The following is a 15,167-nucleotide window of genomic DNA, read 5'->3' as shown; positions in this document are numbered from 1 at the left end:
CATAACAGCAAACAAAATGTTTGCTGATCGTATTTAGGAGCTTGTAAGTATATTACAGTACAAAAATATACCAAAAACTACTTTTGGTTCTTAAATAGGCTTTGGGGAAAATTTTATAACTTAAAAATTTTATAAATTGTTGTTCATTGCGCCCTGAAGTACAAAAATATAACAGCAGACATCGACTGCTGTTTTTAGCAGACTTTTTTCTATGAGTGTAGGTTAGGTGGCTGCCCGTATCAGGCTCACTTAGACTATTCAGTCCATTGTGATACCACATTGGTGAACTTCTCTCTTATCACTGAGTGCTGCCCTCCTCCTCCTCCTTTTTATAGCCGAGTCCGAACGGCGTTCCACATTGCAGTGAAACCACTTAGAGAAGCTTTGAAATCCTCAGAAATGTCACCAGCATTACTGAGGTGGGATAATCCACCGCTGAAACACTTTTTGGTGTTCGATCGAAGCAGGAATCGAACCCACGACCTTGTGTATGCAAGGCGAGCATGCTCACCATTACACCACGTTGTATTAATAATGTTTGATCGTTATATTAATTATGCCTCATCATTGTATTGATATCGTTATATTAAAATAGTTGACCATTGTATTGATGACGCTTGATCGATGTTTTTTTGTTGGTCGTTGTATTTATAAATATAGCAGTAGTTTTTGTTGCGTTCTTGACTCACAATAAAGTTTTTTACAAATATTTCTTGTGGTGCAAAAACAAACTTTACAGATAAAAACATTTAAGTTAGTGACTGAAAATAGCATGAAATGTTTTTGAATAAAAAGTGCTAATAATTTTAGACTAGTACGAGTACATACGAGTATAATCTTTTAAATTAGTGGGTATAAAATAGTATAAAAAATATTGAAAAGAATTTTTTTTGTTATGAGTTGCAATTGTTTTGTCTTATCTATTTTGGTACTTTGCATCTATTTAGCCCCATAAAATGTTAAGTATTAATTAAATAAATTAAATAATATTAATTTTTATTAGTTATAGTGTACAAAATATAAATAAATTAAAAAATCGCAATATTGTAACACTCTTTTTTCCTTATTGCAAAATATTGCAATATCAAGAAACATTTTGTATTAATGGAAATGTTTTCGTTATATCAATGTAAATGTGAACATATTATGTTTTATGTGAACATATTATATGTTTGGAAGCATTTTGATTCCAAAAATATTATATGCTTTGAAGAAATTTCCCCAAAGAAGATTGTGCTCATTCCCTCACATAATTTTGTCTTCCACGAAATTTTTTAGTTCTTGGCACCTTTTTCTGTAATAAAACTAATGTTGAAGAAATTATTCAAATTTATAATTTTTTTTTAAATTTTACCTTTCGCCTGGACGGAGAATCAAACCGAGGACCACACAGTTTGTAAGCCAACACACTATCCACTGGGCTACGTAGCTGGTATAGTCACCAGTAGGCAATTATCGTTACATTAATATAGCATAGTATGCAGCGCCCACGAGCCCATGCAAACATAACATTATTTAAGAGAAACATACATTTGTTGGCCAGCATATCCGCCTTGCATGCAAATGGTCGTGGGTTCAATACCTGCTCCGACCGAACACCAATTTTTTTTGTTTTTTGTTTAATTTACACATTTATATTTATACTATATTACATTTTTATAATGAAACTTCGAAATGTGGGTTATTAAAGATTAACAGCCGTATTCATAAAAAGTTAATTGACGTTTATAAACGATTGATAAACTATTTCGTGAAAAATAGCATTCATAAACGATTAATAGCTTACCAAACCTTTAACAAGTCTTTGGTAAATTGTAAAAATTTATTGTAGGATGTACCCTTCTTTAACTCTTTGATAAAATTGCAAAATGCTTTTTTTGGGCAATACCTATTAATTTATCGCTGTTTTATGCTTTTTTGTATATCATTATATGCCAATGCGTATAAAATGGGCGATCTTTTCTTATAAAAACCCTATTTTGATGCCCTTTTTCAAAATACTAATCCAAATAAGAGAACTGCAGAAATAGACGTACAAAATTCATACCTACCAATATTATGATATCAGAAACAGGGCTTGATATAAACGAAATGGACTGAGGTTTTGGATAAAATATTATTTTTTTATTGCAAAAATAACAATTTTGTAACAAAAAACTGTTTTTGCTATAAAAGTTTGAAACTTTCGAAGGAATTCAAAAACTCTAAAAAAGACGAACGTGGAGTCGAGTATAAACATACATACATAATTTTATAATATACACACAAATTTATTTAGATGTGAACAGTTTTTTACTAACATTTAACACCATTTTAAATGTATTTAAAACTTATCGTGTTTTGTACTTAATTTCATTTTTACCTTTAAGGCCGGTATTAAGTTGGCATTATCGCTTTAAAATGACCCTGGTTTGCCTTTTAATTTTCTTTTATAATTCATTTTAAAGAAAATAAACTTTTTCAATTGTTTCAGCTGCAAAACTCGAACTAAATGCTCGCTTTTATATTTGAAGTTGTCCGTCAACTTCTCTTGGACTACTGATTAATAAAGAGTAACTAAACTTTGTTTTTATACATTTACTGTTTAGTTTTTTACTGTTTATCCTTTTTCCATTTTACTGTCCCAACTCTAAAAAGAGTATAGTGCCCTTTCGTTATTTCTATGAAGATCCCCTTGTAATTTTTGTATATTTTCCACCGTTCTTTTTTTAATTTCCTTTGCCTGAATATTTTGACTTACTCTCCGTACGTTGCTATTTCTTTTAACGAACCAAAAAAAATTGTGCCCATAATGCCAAAATGATAAACAAAACACATGTCCACACATACATAAAATGCTGCTCTCAAGACGAAAACACAAGCTTTTTTTTCAAATGTCTATTCTCTTGGTTCCGAATGTCTATTCTCTTTACTCCGAATACCATAGATAATAGAAATACATAGTGTATTTCTATTATCTATGCCGAATACTCATTCTAAAGGGTGATACGGTCAAATTTTGGTCAAGGGAAAACGCGTGTAAACCGGTGAAATCGTTTATTTTAAAAATCAAATTAAATTTCTTTTTCAAGTTCAATTAGTATAAAATTCAGGAAAAATATTCAGTTAGGCTTTCGCTTTTCCAAATCCGAATTGCCGGGCCTCACGCTTGACACCTGCCATCAGATTTTGTACAGCCACCTTGTCCACCTTCTTCGCCGCAGAAAGCCAGTTTGCCTTGAACTGCTGCTCGTCCTTAGCAGTTTTTTTGGTCTTCTTTAGGTTCCGCTTGACAATAGCCCAGTATTTCTCAATTGGGCGGAGCTCTGGCGTGTTGGGAGGGTTCTTGTCCTTGGGAACCACCTGCACGTTGTTGGCGGCGTACCATTCCATGGCCTTTTTACCGTAATGGCAAGATGCCAAATCCGGCCAAAACAGTACGGAACAACCGTGTTTCTTCAGGAAAGGCAGCAGACGTTTATTCAAACACTCTTTCACGTAAATTTCTTGGTTGACAATCCCGGAAGCTATGAAAATGCTGATTTTCAAGCCACAGGTACAGATGGCTTGCCAAACCAGATATTTCTTTGCGAACTTTGACAGTTTTATGTGCTACCTTTCCACTTCCTTTGCTACCTTTCCCCTTCCTTTGCTACCTTTCCCCTTCCTTTTGCCGTATAAAACTCCTGTCCCGGAAGCTGCTTGTAGTCGGCTTTGACGTAGGTTTCGTCGTCCATTACCACGCAGTCAAACTTCGTCAGCATCGTCGTGTACAGCCGGGATCGCGCTTTAGCCGTCGTATTTTGTTTATCATCGCGATTTGGAATCACTACCTTCTTGTAAGTCGATAGTCCGGCTCGTTTTTTGGCTCGATGCACGGTTGTAGACGATACACCCAGCTTATTTGCGGCATCTCGGAGAGAGAGGTTAGGGTTTCGCTTGAAACTACCGGCAACTCTTTTTGTCGTCTCAGCGGCTTCCGGTTTTCGATTTCCCCCGATCCAGACTTCCTGGCTGTCGACAAACGTTCCCCAAACACTTTAATTACATTTGTAACGGTTGATTTGGCAAATTTTAGCGATTTTGCCAGCTTTGCGTGCGAGTAGCTCGGATTTTCGCGATGCGCGAGCAAAATTTTGATACGCTGCTCTTCTTGCTTGGACGGCATTTTGACAACTGAAGAGTGAATTCCAAAATGAAAATAGGAGCAACATTCTACTCACACACACCTTCAAAATAAGGGGTGTTCAGGTTTTTTAAATGCAAAATTGAAAGAAATACGTCAAGTTTATATTGACCAAATTTTGACCGTATCACGCTTTAATATTCAAATTAAATAATATGTAGACTTAAGCATATCAAATTTTTGGCCTTATCATAAAACAGTTTTCCGAAACAACATACACACCCTCACAAAAAATCGCTTCTGTAACATATACTCCCAATTGCCCAAGGAAAAATAAAATGTTAATTTTGTAATAACAAGCAACAACCACCAACTTAGTTCAATATCGCTCCCTGTTAAATAGCGCTCCAAGCTACTAAACACATATATGTTTATAGGCTATTTCTAAATTAATATATGTTTGCATCCAAGCATATTATATTTAGAAACATTTTATGTCCCAAACATAATATGTTCTAACATATTAACATATATGTCCCAAACATGTTATGCTAGTTTATGAACATTATATGCTTGCACTCAAAAATATTGTGTTTAAAAATTTGTGTTCCAAACATATAATGTTTATAGCCAAACATATGAAAAACAGTCTTTTTCATCCGTGCAAGTGCTTTAACACAAATTGCTCCCTTTTGATTCTCTCGCTGTGTTATGTTGATATCTTTCGTCAACCTTCCCGGTTTCCATCTCTATTTCTATTTCACACATATTATTTTTAGGAAACATTCATGCCCCAAACATAATATATTCTAACATATTAACATATGTGTCCCAAACATTTAGTGTTAGTTTAGGAACACTACATATTTGCACTAAAATATATTGTGTTTAAAAATTGTGCCCGACACACATTTTGTTTATATCGGAACATATGAAAAACATATTTTTCTAACAGTGCAGAAACAGTGCTTGATATAAACGAAATGGACTGAGCTTTTCGATAAGATATTTTTTTATTGCAAACATAACAATTTTGTAACAAAAACTGTATAAAAGTTTGAAATCAGGAAAATCAAAAACTAATAAAAGAAGAACGTGGAGTCGAGTATACCCATACATAAATAATTTTATAATATACACATACATTTATTTAGGCTTGAACAGTTTTTACTAGCATTTAACACCATTTTAAATGCATTTAAAACTTATTGTGTTTTGTACTTAATTTCATTTTTACCTTTAAGGCCGGTATTAAGTTGGCATTATCGCTCTAAAATGACCCTGTTTTGCCTTTTACTTTTCTTTAATAATTCATTTTAAAGAAAATAAACTTTTAGCTGCAAAACTCGAACTTAATGTCCGCTTTTATATTTGAAAGTGTCCGTCAACTCCTCTTGGACTACTTATTAATAAAGAGGAACTAAACGTTGTTTTTATACATTTTATTGTTTAATTTTTCACTGTGTCCTCCTTTTTTCATTTTACTTATTTTTATGGCCATAATGCCAAAATTATAAATAAAACACATGTCAACACATACATAAAATGCTCTCTCAAGGCGAAAACACATTTTTTCTCAAATGTCTATTCTGTTGGTTCCGAATGTCTATTCTCTTTACTCCGAATACTCATTCTAATATTCAAATTAAATAATATTTAGACTTAAGCATATCAAATCTTTGGCCTTATCATAAAACAGTTTTCCGAAACAACATACACTCAAAACAAATTAACCCTATATTTCACTAAAGCTAATTTAACTTTCTTTTAGTTCATGGAATTGTTATGTTTGGAGAAAGTCTCTTTTACTCTAATAACTTTTTGCGTACGTTAGTTAAATGAACTAAAAAACGGGAAAAAATTATACACACATGAAGCATAAAAATTTGCTAAATTCGTACTTCTCACAAAATAGTTAATTACTTATTAAAATTTGTAAATTTTACTACAAATGCATCCATCGTGAACTTCGTATGGCACTAAAGACATTCTTGCAATTTTAAAGTCCAATTTTTTCCTTCAAACTACAAAATTTTTTTTTAGCAAGTGAAAAAAATAAATAAATTTTCTTGAATGTGTCAAAAAATATTTACTTATGTCAATGTGATGTCAACGTTTGTAATACTATTTAGTTAAAATTACATGTTTGTCCTTAAATATATTGTGTTTAAAAATTGTGCCCGGAACACATTTTGTTTATATCGGAACATATAAAAAACATATTTTTTAACAGTGTAACCATTCATTTTCAGTTCATGAACGCTGGTTGTTGTTTCGACAACGCATGGTGTCATTTAATCGTTGTCAGAATAACACTGCTTGTTCCCCGTTTGACACCACATGTGTGTTGATTCACGTTCAAGATTTTTTCTATGGGTTCAAGAGTTTGTAAACAAGTTTGAATGAAAGTTCAACGTCTACAGCGTGAGGTCTAGTGTTATCGAATGCATTGGCAATTGTAAGGCGAAAGCTATACTTGGGAGACTAAATGCTTTGGAGAGCAAGGGTGAGGTTGGTTCTGTAGAAACGTATCATGAAGTAGCTTGAAAGTTAAAAACTAGAAATGCTTACATCTAATACATATTTTTGTTTTGTTATTTCAGAATGTATAATTTCTTAAAGTGATTCTAAAATATAATCTTAGATAACATAACTCTTGCTATTTATCAGTAAAGAATGAAGCGATATTAAATTTCTTTCTTTTTTTCTTATCAATAGTGCCTCATGTTATGCGTATTTTTTTGGATTAAATAGTTTAACACTTCTCCGCGAAACTAATGGTGTGAAATGTCTGCAGATCCATCACAAAAATCTCCGCAATGGCGCGAATCTGCCAGCTTAATAATATGTGCTAATATTCCAGAGAAAACGAATGACGGCTATGACTACGAGGTAAGTTTCTGAACACATATGTTCTGGTTTACTTATGATAAGATAACCCCCTGGTCGAAAGTTTTACCATAATGTGATTATCTTTTTTTATAAAATGAATCAAAGTAAGTAAGACGATTTACTTAATCTCCGGTTACAGTTGAATGTTTGTTTGGACCGTTGTATCGTAAATCAGTAAAATAATCTAAATGCTCCACTTTCCATAAGATCAAAAGCCTGGTATGCCAAAGTCGAAAAAAATTGTGGGTCTTTTTCAAATGCGACTAAACGACTATTGGTATTATTGAAAATCGAGATCAAAATCCTGGTACGCCAAAGTCGAAAAAATTTTGGGTAATTTTCAAATGCGACTAAACAACTATTGGTATTATTGAAAATCGACTCAAATCTACTTTTATGGCCGAAATTGACTTTTAAAAAAAGAATTTTAACAAAGCAATGGTCATTGAATGTAAAATGAAGATATAATGTAGAGCGAACATAAAGAGGAAAAACACACTGTGGAACAAGGTATTATAAGTTAGTGCATATGTCTGCAACCCCCAAAAGGAGAGGAGACACAACATGGGTCGGCCTATAAGTTTTTCGGACAGAATGTCTGTGTTTGTAAAGAATCTTACAGTGTGTCCAACCGATACGACAAATCGTTGATGACTAAAGCGGACCTTACACGGTCGGATAAACACTACGACAGAGGTTCTCCTATTTGTTGTGTGTTCGTCCAAGTTTTTCCCTTACACAGCACGAACAAATATGATGACAACATGAAAAAATAAAGTGAAGCATAAACATAAACAATGAAGATGTACGAAAAGTTATGGTTGAAGTCATTTTTTACTAAACAAATGGAAGAAAACAATAAAAATCCGGGTATATGTGGCAACACAATGATTCCTGAAGTAATCCACATTTAATAAATTACAAATTACTTTATGAATTTAAAAATACTTCTCGCCTAGTTTTCCATGAATGGAAGTGGAATTTTTCTGTTTTTGCCACAATTCTGGTTTAGATTTATATATTTCTTAAATTCCCATGCGGAATTTGCTATCTATCATTAGTTTCATTGCAAAAATGAGTGTTTTTATTATGAAAATAAATCTGTTTTTGATAATGTTTGGCGAACATCCCCTTACACGTAAAGATTTGTGCCTCCCAACCAGAAAAAATCAAAGTTGTTTTGATTTTATGCCAACACATCTCCGAAACACGCGAACATGACCTTATACTAACGGATTTGTAGCCGCAACGTGTTGTGTCACAAGGTTTATCCGACCGTATAAGGTGCCCTTAAATAATCGGTAAATGTGTTATCGATCCCATAAACATGCAGCAGTATCGATTATGACTTCGGACTTAACTTATAATGTGGCCAATATATGGGATATGTTCGATACGACCACTGTCGTCCGGATAAACTTATAGTCTGCAAGGCGCATAAAATTAAGTCGAGATGATTCGACATAACCGGCGGCGGCGTCGACTGGCAAAAATGGTCGGCGGCGACTCCATTCTCTGTCCTTGAGTCGATTCAGCCAATTCCGTCTGTCTGTGGATACATTTTTGTAATCAAAGTCTACGTGACGGTTTAAGTCCAATCGACTTAAAATATGCCAGATGTATGTGTTTTGTGTCAGAATATAACCCTATTGATTTTGAAGAAATCGGTTCAGATTTAGGTATAGCTCCCACATATATCTTTCGCCCGATATGCACTTGTGACTCCAGAAGTCAGAGTTTTACTCCGCTGTACGTGGAACACCCATAGAAAAATTATTACCATACGGGCTCAAATCGATACCGTACGTTATTGATAGTTAGCCAACCCCGTATGGTACAATATCAATACCGAATGATACAGGCGGTACGCAAAGCATGAAAATACCATTCGGTATTATGAAAGTACCAATATGGTATTGAAAATAATACCTAAGCGGTAGTATTATTTATACCATAAAGGTATTGATGTATAAACAGTGCGGTATTGCCAAATAATACCTAAATGGTATTGGTTTAATAATATTTAGTTTAATAAAACACACGTAAAATGTCTTTGTTACGTACTTCATTTAATACATAACATACATACAAAAACTAATCATTTCTCCATGCAAAGTTTTTTTCCCGATTCAGCTCCATGTCGCAAATCAGGCATTGCATCCCTCAAGTCGTCTGTTGTTGTATTTGGAAGGGTTTTGTATATCAGTTGCGCATCTAATTAAAGGATGATCGAATTAGAAAACATAAATAATGCTAAAAAATATTGTACTTACCTATACTTCTATACTTTTTGTAAATAACAAGCCGCATGAAAAAAAATCTAAACTACCAAGGCGACCAATTACAATTGGTCGCAACGTCTACATATCATGTGTTACAGCGTTGTGATAGTTAATACCACAATAATACGGAATGTAAATGATTTGATACAAAGTGGTACCAAATGGTAATGGCCACGTACCGCCTTTTTCTACCAGTGTATGTATTAAAAAGTATATAAATATTTCAAATTTTTAATTTCTATTTGTGCGATAAGCCCATGCTCTTTTTCTTGTTGAAGGCGTAGGGACCGTTAATTAGCCAGATAAATACACGGATAGAAAAACATCTTTTTTGCTGGTAAAGCTAGAGGAGCATTCTCCCAATGTTGCGAAAAGTATTTATTTACGAAATAGAATGGGGCTATGGTTACTAGTAAAAACTAGTAAAAGTAGTTACTAGTAAAAAGTAAAAAACATTGTTAAAATTTAAATGAATCTTAAAAAAAAATTGAAAACACTAAATTTTGATATAAATGCATTTTCCTACAAACGAAACAAACAATGTAGACATTTCGAGTAAACATGTAAATGTTGCGATATTTTTTCAGATAGGAAGAAAGAAAAAAAGAGCGAATAGAAAAAAATACATTTAGCTGTTGGTCCTGACAACATCCCATGATTGATGTATTGTTATCGGCATTTTGATTCCAAGTGGAATAAGCCAGCTGCTAGTCCTTACTAACTTGAAACAAAATCTGGTTGTGTCTGCTTGTTATTTAAAACTTGTAGGTTAGGTTGTGCCATGTTGTAAACAGTGTCGTCTATCGTACCATAGCGTTTGTGATAGAAAACGAGCTTCTCAGCCCTAAAGATAAGTCTTTGTCTATCTAACTGTAATAGACATATAGGAGTTCGATATGCCAAATATTTAAGATTGTTCGGACTGATGTCCTGTACCAAACTAGCCCTAACTAGTGGATTGTCTATAAAAGACGTCCTTTCTAAGAAATTCGATGCATTTCTAATTAGAAATACATCGATTCTATCAATTTGGTTGGACGTCGCTACCTTTTGTGGGTTTTATTGCATCCGAATAAGAAATTCCTGCATGGACGTTAGTACACCCTCAAAAAAAATCACTTCTCTAACATATGTTCCAAACATATTTTGCAGGAAGCGCATATATTATTGGATACTGCCGAAGCATTAATAGGTTTGTTTTATGTGAACATATTATATGTTTGGAAGCAATTTGAGCCCAAAAATAGTATATGCTTGGAAGAATTTTCCCCAAAGAAGATTGTGCCCATTCCCTCACATAATTTTCATTTCCACGAAATTTTTTAGTTCTTTGCACCTTTTGCTGTAATACAAATAATGTTGAAGAAATTATTCAATTTTATAAATTTTACCTTTCGCCTGGACGGAGAATCGAACCGAGGACCATACAGTTTGTAAGCCAACACACTATTCACTGGACTACGTAGCTGTTATAGTCACCAGTAGACAATTATCGTTATAAATTACATTTATATAGCATAGTTTGCAGCGCCCACGAGCCCATGCAAACATAACATTATTTAACAAAAACATAAATTTGTTGGCCAGGTGGAGCAGTGGTTAGCATGTCTGCCTTGCATTCAAAGGGTCGTGGGTTCAATCCCTGCTCCGACCGAACACAATTTTTTTTTAATTTACACATTTATATTTGTAATGAAACTTCGAAATGTGGGTTATTAAAGATTTACAGTCAGAAAAAGTTCTTGATATTAACGAAGTGGACTGAGCTTTCAGATAAAATATTATTTTTATTGCAAAAATAACAATTTTGTAACAAAAAACTGTTTTTGGTATAAAAGTTTGAAATATTGGAAGGATTTCAAAAACTCTAACAAAAGAAGAACGTGGAGTCGAGTATAAACATACATAAATAATTTTATAATATACACGTAAATTTATTTTAAATGCATTTAAAACTTATTGTGTTTTGTACTTAATTTTATTTTTATCTTTAAAGCCGGTATTAAGTTGGCATTATCACTTTATGACCCTGGTTTGCCTTTTAATTTTCTTTAATAATTCATTTTAATGAAAATAAACTTTTTCAATTGTTTTAGCTGCATAACTCGAACTTAATGCCCGCTTTTATATTTGAAGGTGTCCGTCAACTTCTCTTGGACTACTTATTAATAAAGAGGAACTAAACTTTGTTTTTATACTGTTTTACTGTTTCCTCCTTTTTTCGTTTTACTGTCCCAACTCTAAAAAGAGTATAGTGCCATTTCGTTATTTTCCCTTTGTAATTTTTGTATATTTTCCATCGTTTTTCTTAATGTTAATTTGCTTTTCCTGAATATTTTGACTTACTCCTCGTACGTTCCGATTTCTTTTAACGAACCAAGAAAAAAAATTGTGCCCATAATGCCAAAACGACAAACAAAACACATGTCCACACATACATAAAATGCTGCTCTCAAGGCGAATACACGTGCTGTTTTTTTCAAATGTCTATTATCTTGGTTCTGCACGCTCACAAAAAATCGCTTCTGTAACAAATACTCCCAAACATATTTTGCTTCAAGCATATACATTTTTGGGTATTGCCCAAACATTTATATGTTTGATCTCTTCCAATATATAATATGTTTGAAAGCATATTGGTCTAAACAATATATGTTTGGGTAGTCTAAGTTCCAAACATTTTGTATTTTTGCATCCAAATTCAATAATGTTGTCTTCCAAAAACAATATGTTATTATGTGAACATATAATATGTTTGGAAGCATTTTGCACCCAAAAATATTATATGCTTAAAAAAAATTCTCCCAAACAATATTGTGCTCAAAATTTTATTTATTTATTTATATATTTACAATCATAATGAATTATGAAAATAAACAGGTAATATAGGTGCTAACAACATAGGTTTTCGAAGAAATTATTCAATTGTATGATTTTTTTTTATTTTAATTTTACCTTTTGCCGGACGGGGATTCGAACAGCGGACCACACAGTTTGTAAGGATCAAAGAAGTAGCTGATCAATTGCCCAAGGAAAAATAAAGTGTTAATTTTGTAATAACAAGCAACAACCACCAACTTAATTCAATATCGCTCCCTGTTAAATAGCGCTCCAAGCTACTAAACACATATATGTTTATAGGCTATTTCTAAATTAATATATGTTTGCATCCAAGCATATTATATTTACAAACATTTTATGTCCCAAACATAATATGTTCTAACATATTAACATATATGTCCCAAACATGTTATGCTAGTTTATGAACATTATATGCTTGCACTCAAAAATATTGTGTTTAAAAATTTGTGTTCCAAACATATAATGTTTATAGCCAAACATATGAAAAACAGTCTTTTTCATCCGTGTGAATGTCTATTCTCTTTACTCCGAATACTCATGCTAATATTCAAATTAAATAATATTTAGACTTAAGCATATCAAATATTTGGCCTTATCATAAAACAGTTTTCCGAAACAACATACAAGCGGCTTCACAGAAATTGCTCTCTTTTCATCCTCTCGCTGTGTTATGTTGATATCTTTCGTCAACCATCCCGGTTTCCATCTCGGTATCTTTCTCCATACTCTCTCTCTCTCTCTGTCCCTCTCTGAATAAAATATCTCAACATATAAAGGGTGATTCTTTTGAGGTTAGGATTTTCATGCATTAGTATTTGACAGATCACGTGGGATTTCAGACATGGTGTCAAAGAGAAAGATGCTCAGTATGCTTTGACATTTCATCATGAATAGACTTACTAACGAGCCACAACGTCGAATTTTCAGTGAATGGGCCCTAGAAAAGTTGGCAGAAAATCCGCTTTTTTATCGACAAATTTTGTTCAGCGATGAGGCTCATTTCTGGTTGAATGGCTACGTAAATAAGCAAAATTGCCGCATTTGGAGTGAAGAGCAACCAGAAGCCGCTCAAGAACTGCCCATGCATCCCGAAAAATGCACTGTTTGGTGTGGTTTGTACGCTGGTGGAATCATTGGACCGTATTTTTTCAAAGATGCTGTTGGACGCAACGTTACGGTGAATGGCGATCGCTATCGTTCGATGCTAACAAACTTTTTGTTGCCAAAAATGGAAGAACTGAACTTGGTTGACATGTGGTTTCAACAAGATGGCGCTACATGCCACACAGCTCGCGATTCTATGGCCATTTTGAGGGAAAACTTCGGAGAACAATTCATCTCAAGAAATGGACCGGTAAGTTGGCCACCAAGATCATGCGATTTGACGCCTTTAGACTATTTTTTGTGGGGCTACGTCAAGTCTAAAGTCTACAGAAATAAGCCAGCAACTATTCCAGCTTTGGAAGACAACATTTCCGAAGAAATTCGGGCTATTCCGGCCGAAATGCTCGAAAAAGTTGCCCAAAATTGGACTTTCCGAATGGACCACCTAAGACGCAGCCGCGGTCAACATTTAAATGAAATTATCTTCAAAAAGTAAATGTCATGGACCAATCTAACGTTTCAAATAAAGAACCGATGAGATTTTGCAAATTTTATGCGTTTTTTTTTTTAAAAAGTTATCAAGCTCTTAACAAATCACCCTTTATATACTTTATGGGGTCTTAGAGCAATATTTCGATGTGTTACAAACGGAATGACAAAGTTAATATACCCCCATCCTATGATGGAGGGTATAAAAAATAAGTATGTCCTGTTCTCCTGACACTTGTTGATATACATTTGTTAAAATCTTTAATTATTTGACAAATTTTTGTTACAAATAATTTATATGTCGTGATTAAAAATATCAATCAATTTTATTGTAGATCTACTCCTGATGAAGCAATTCAACGTAATTGCGAAATATTGAAGAATAAAGGAACTAATACATACAAAAAAACGATCTCAAGGTATTTAATAAGAAAATATGCTATGTTTCAAGCAAAAAACGTCTTTAAAAATTTGCTTTTTTGCTTTGTAGTGAAGATGCAAAAGGACAAGTTTAAAGGCAATTTCATTAATTTTAAGGAATTTTACTGAATTAAAGTTAAGTTGACCTTAGTCCAAACATTTTTTTCTTTCATGTTATGACAAAAATTTAACGATATCTTCAAACCTACTTGGACAATTTTAAAACAATGTAAACACGGCTTAAAGGGAATTTTTATTTTTTGGGAATTTTTAAAGATCAAAAAAAATTTTTTTTTTTGTTAAAAATCTCAATTTTTTTTCAAAACTTGAATGGTATCTCTAAAACTACTTGCACTGAAAAAAATATTTACGTGATATTAAAGATTACGCAATCTAAATTTTAGGATGTGAAATGTACAAAATATTAAGGACTATTTTTTTAAAATAATGAAATTTTAATTAAAATAAAGTTTATAATCTTTGCTTCAAAAATTTGTTTCATTAAATTTGGGACACAAATTTTGTAAATTGGCGTCCCTCCGTTAAAGTCGCACGTCTTTGAACTAAAGCTAATTTTCCTTAAAGTAAAGAAACACATTTTTGATATAAAGAAATTGTCCTTAAATCAACTGAAATATTGAAACTTTAGATTTAAGAAAAAAAAAACGCTTTAAATATAGGCTAAGTCTTATTTTGAGGATTCAGCGTCTTTGATTTAAAGTTTTATAATTTGGATTTTTACAGCCTGTTTCTGTATGTCGAACGAGGTCTATCGATCGACTTAAATGCATAGAAACAGCTGATTTTTGGTTGTAAATTCAGCTGTTTGTTTCCATTTCAGTCGATCGATAGAGCTCGTTCGACATACCGAAACAGGCTCTTAAACTGGCATTTGTTTGTACGTGAGTACCTTTATTAATAAACCTCGAAGAGAGAATGAAAATTTGATAAATGAGATTAGGATACCTAATTTTAATTTTATTGGTCCTAGACTTAAAGGCAGATAGGTCTTT

The 15,167-nt window shown here is 33.0% G+C and overlaps 1 protein-coding gene across 4 annotated transcripts in view; it reads left to right on the top strand.

Annotated features, from left to right (window-relative positions):
- The window catches only part of LOC142225441 (acyl-coenzyme A diphosphatase NUDT19-like), a 147,702-nt gene that overhangs the window by 23,868 nt on the left and 108,667 nt on the right, over positions 1–15,167 (top strand). The window contains exons 1-2 of one of the 4 annotated variants that reach the window (XM_075295194.1): positions 6,461–6,611; positions 6,824–6,997. The gene's annotated coding sequence lies outside the window, so the exon portion shown is untranslated. Of the gene's footprint in view, positions 1–6,460; positions 6,617–6,688; positions 6,712–6,823; positions 6,998–15,167 lie in introns of those variants that run through there. The other 3 variants (XM_075295193.1, XM_075295195.1, XM_075295192.1) reach the window with 3 other exon arrangements.

This window comes from Haematobia irritans, chromosome 2 (assembly GCF_050003625.1).
Source record: "Haematobia irritans isolate KBUSLIRL chromosome 2, ASM5000362v1, whole genome shotgun sequence".
NCBI classification, from domain to species: Eukaryota; Metazoa; Arthropoda; class Insecta; order Diptera; family Muscidae; genus Haematobia; species Haematobia irritans.
This window is presented reverse-complemented; position numbering and strand designations above follow the sequence as displayed.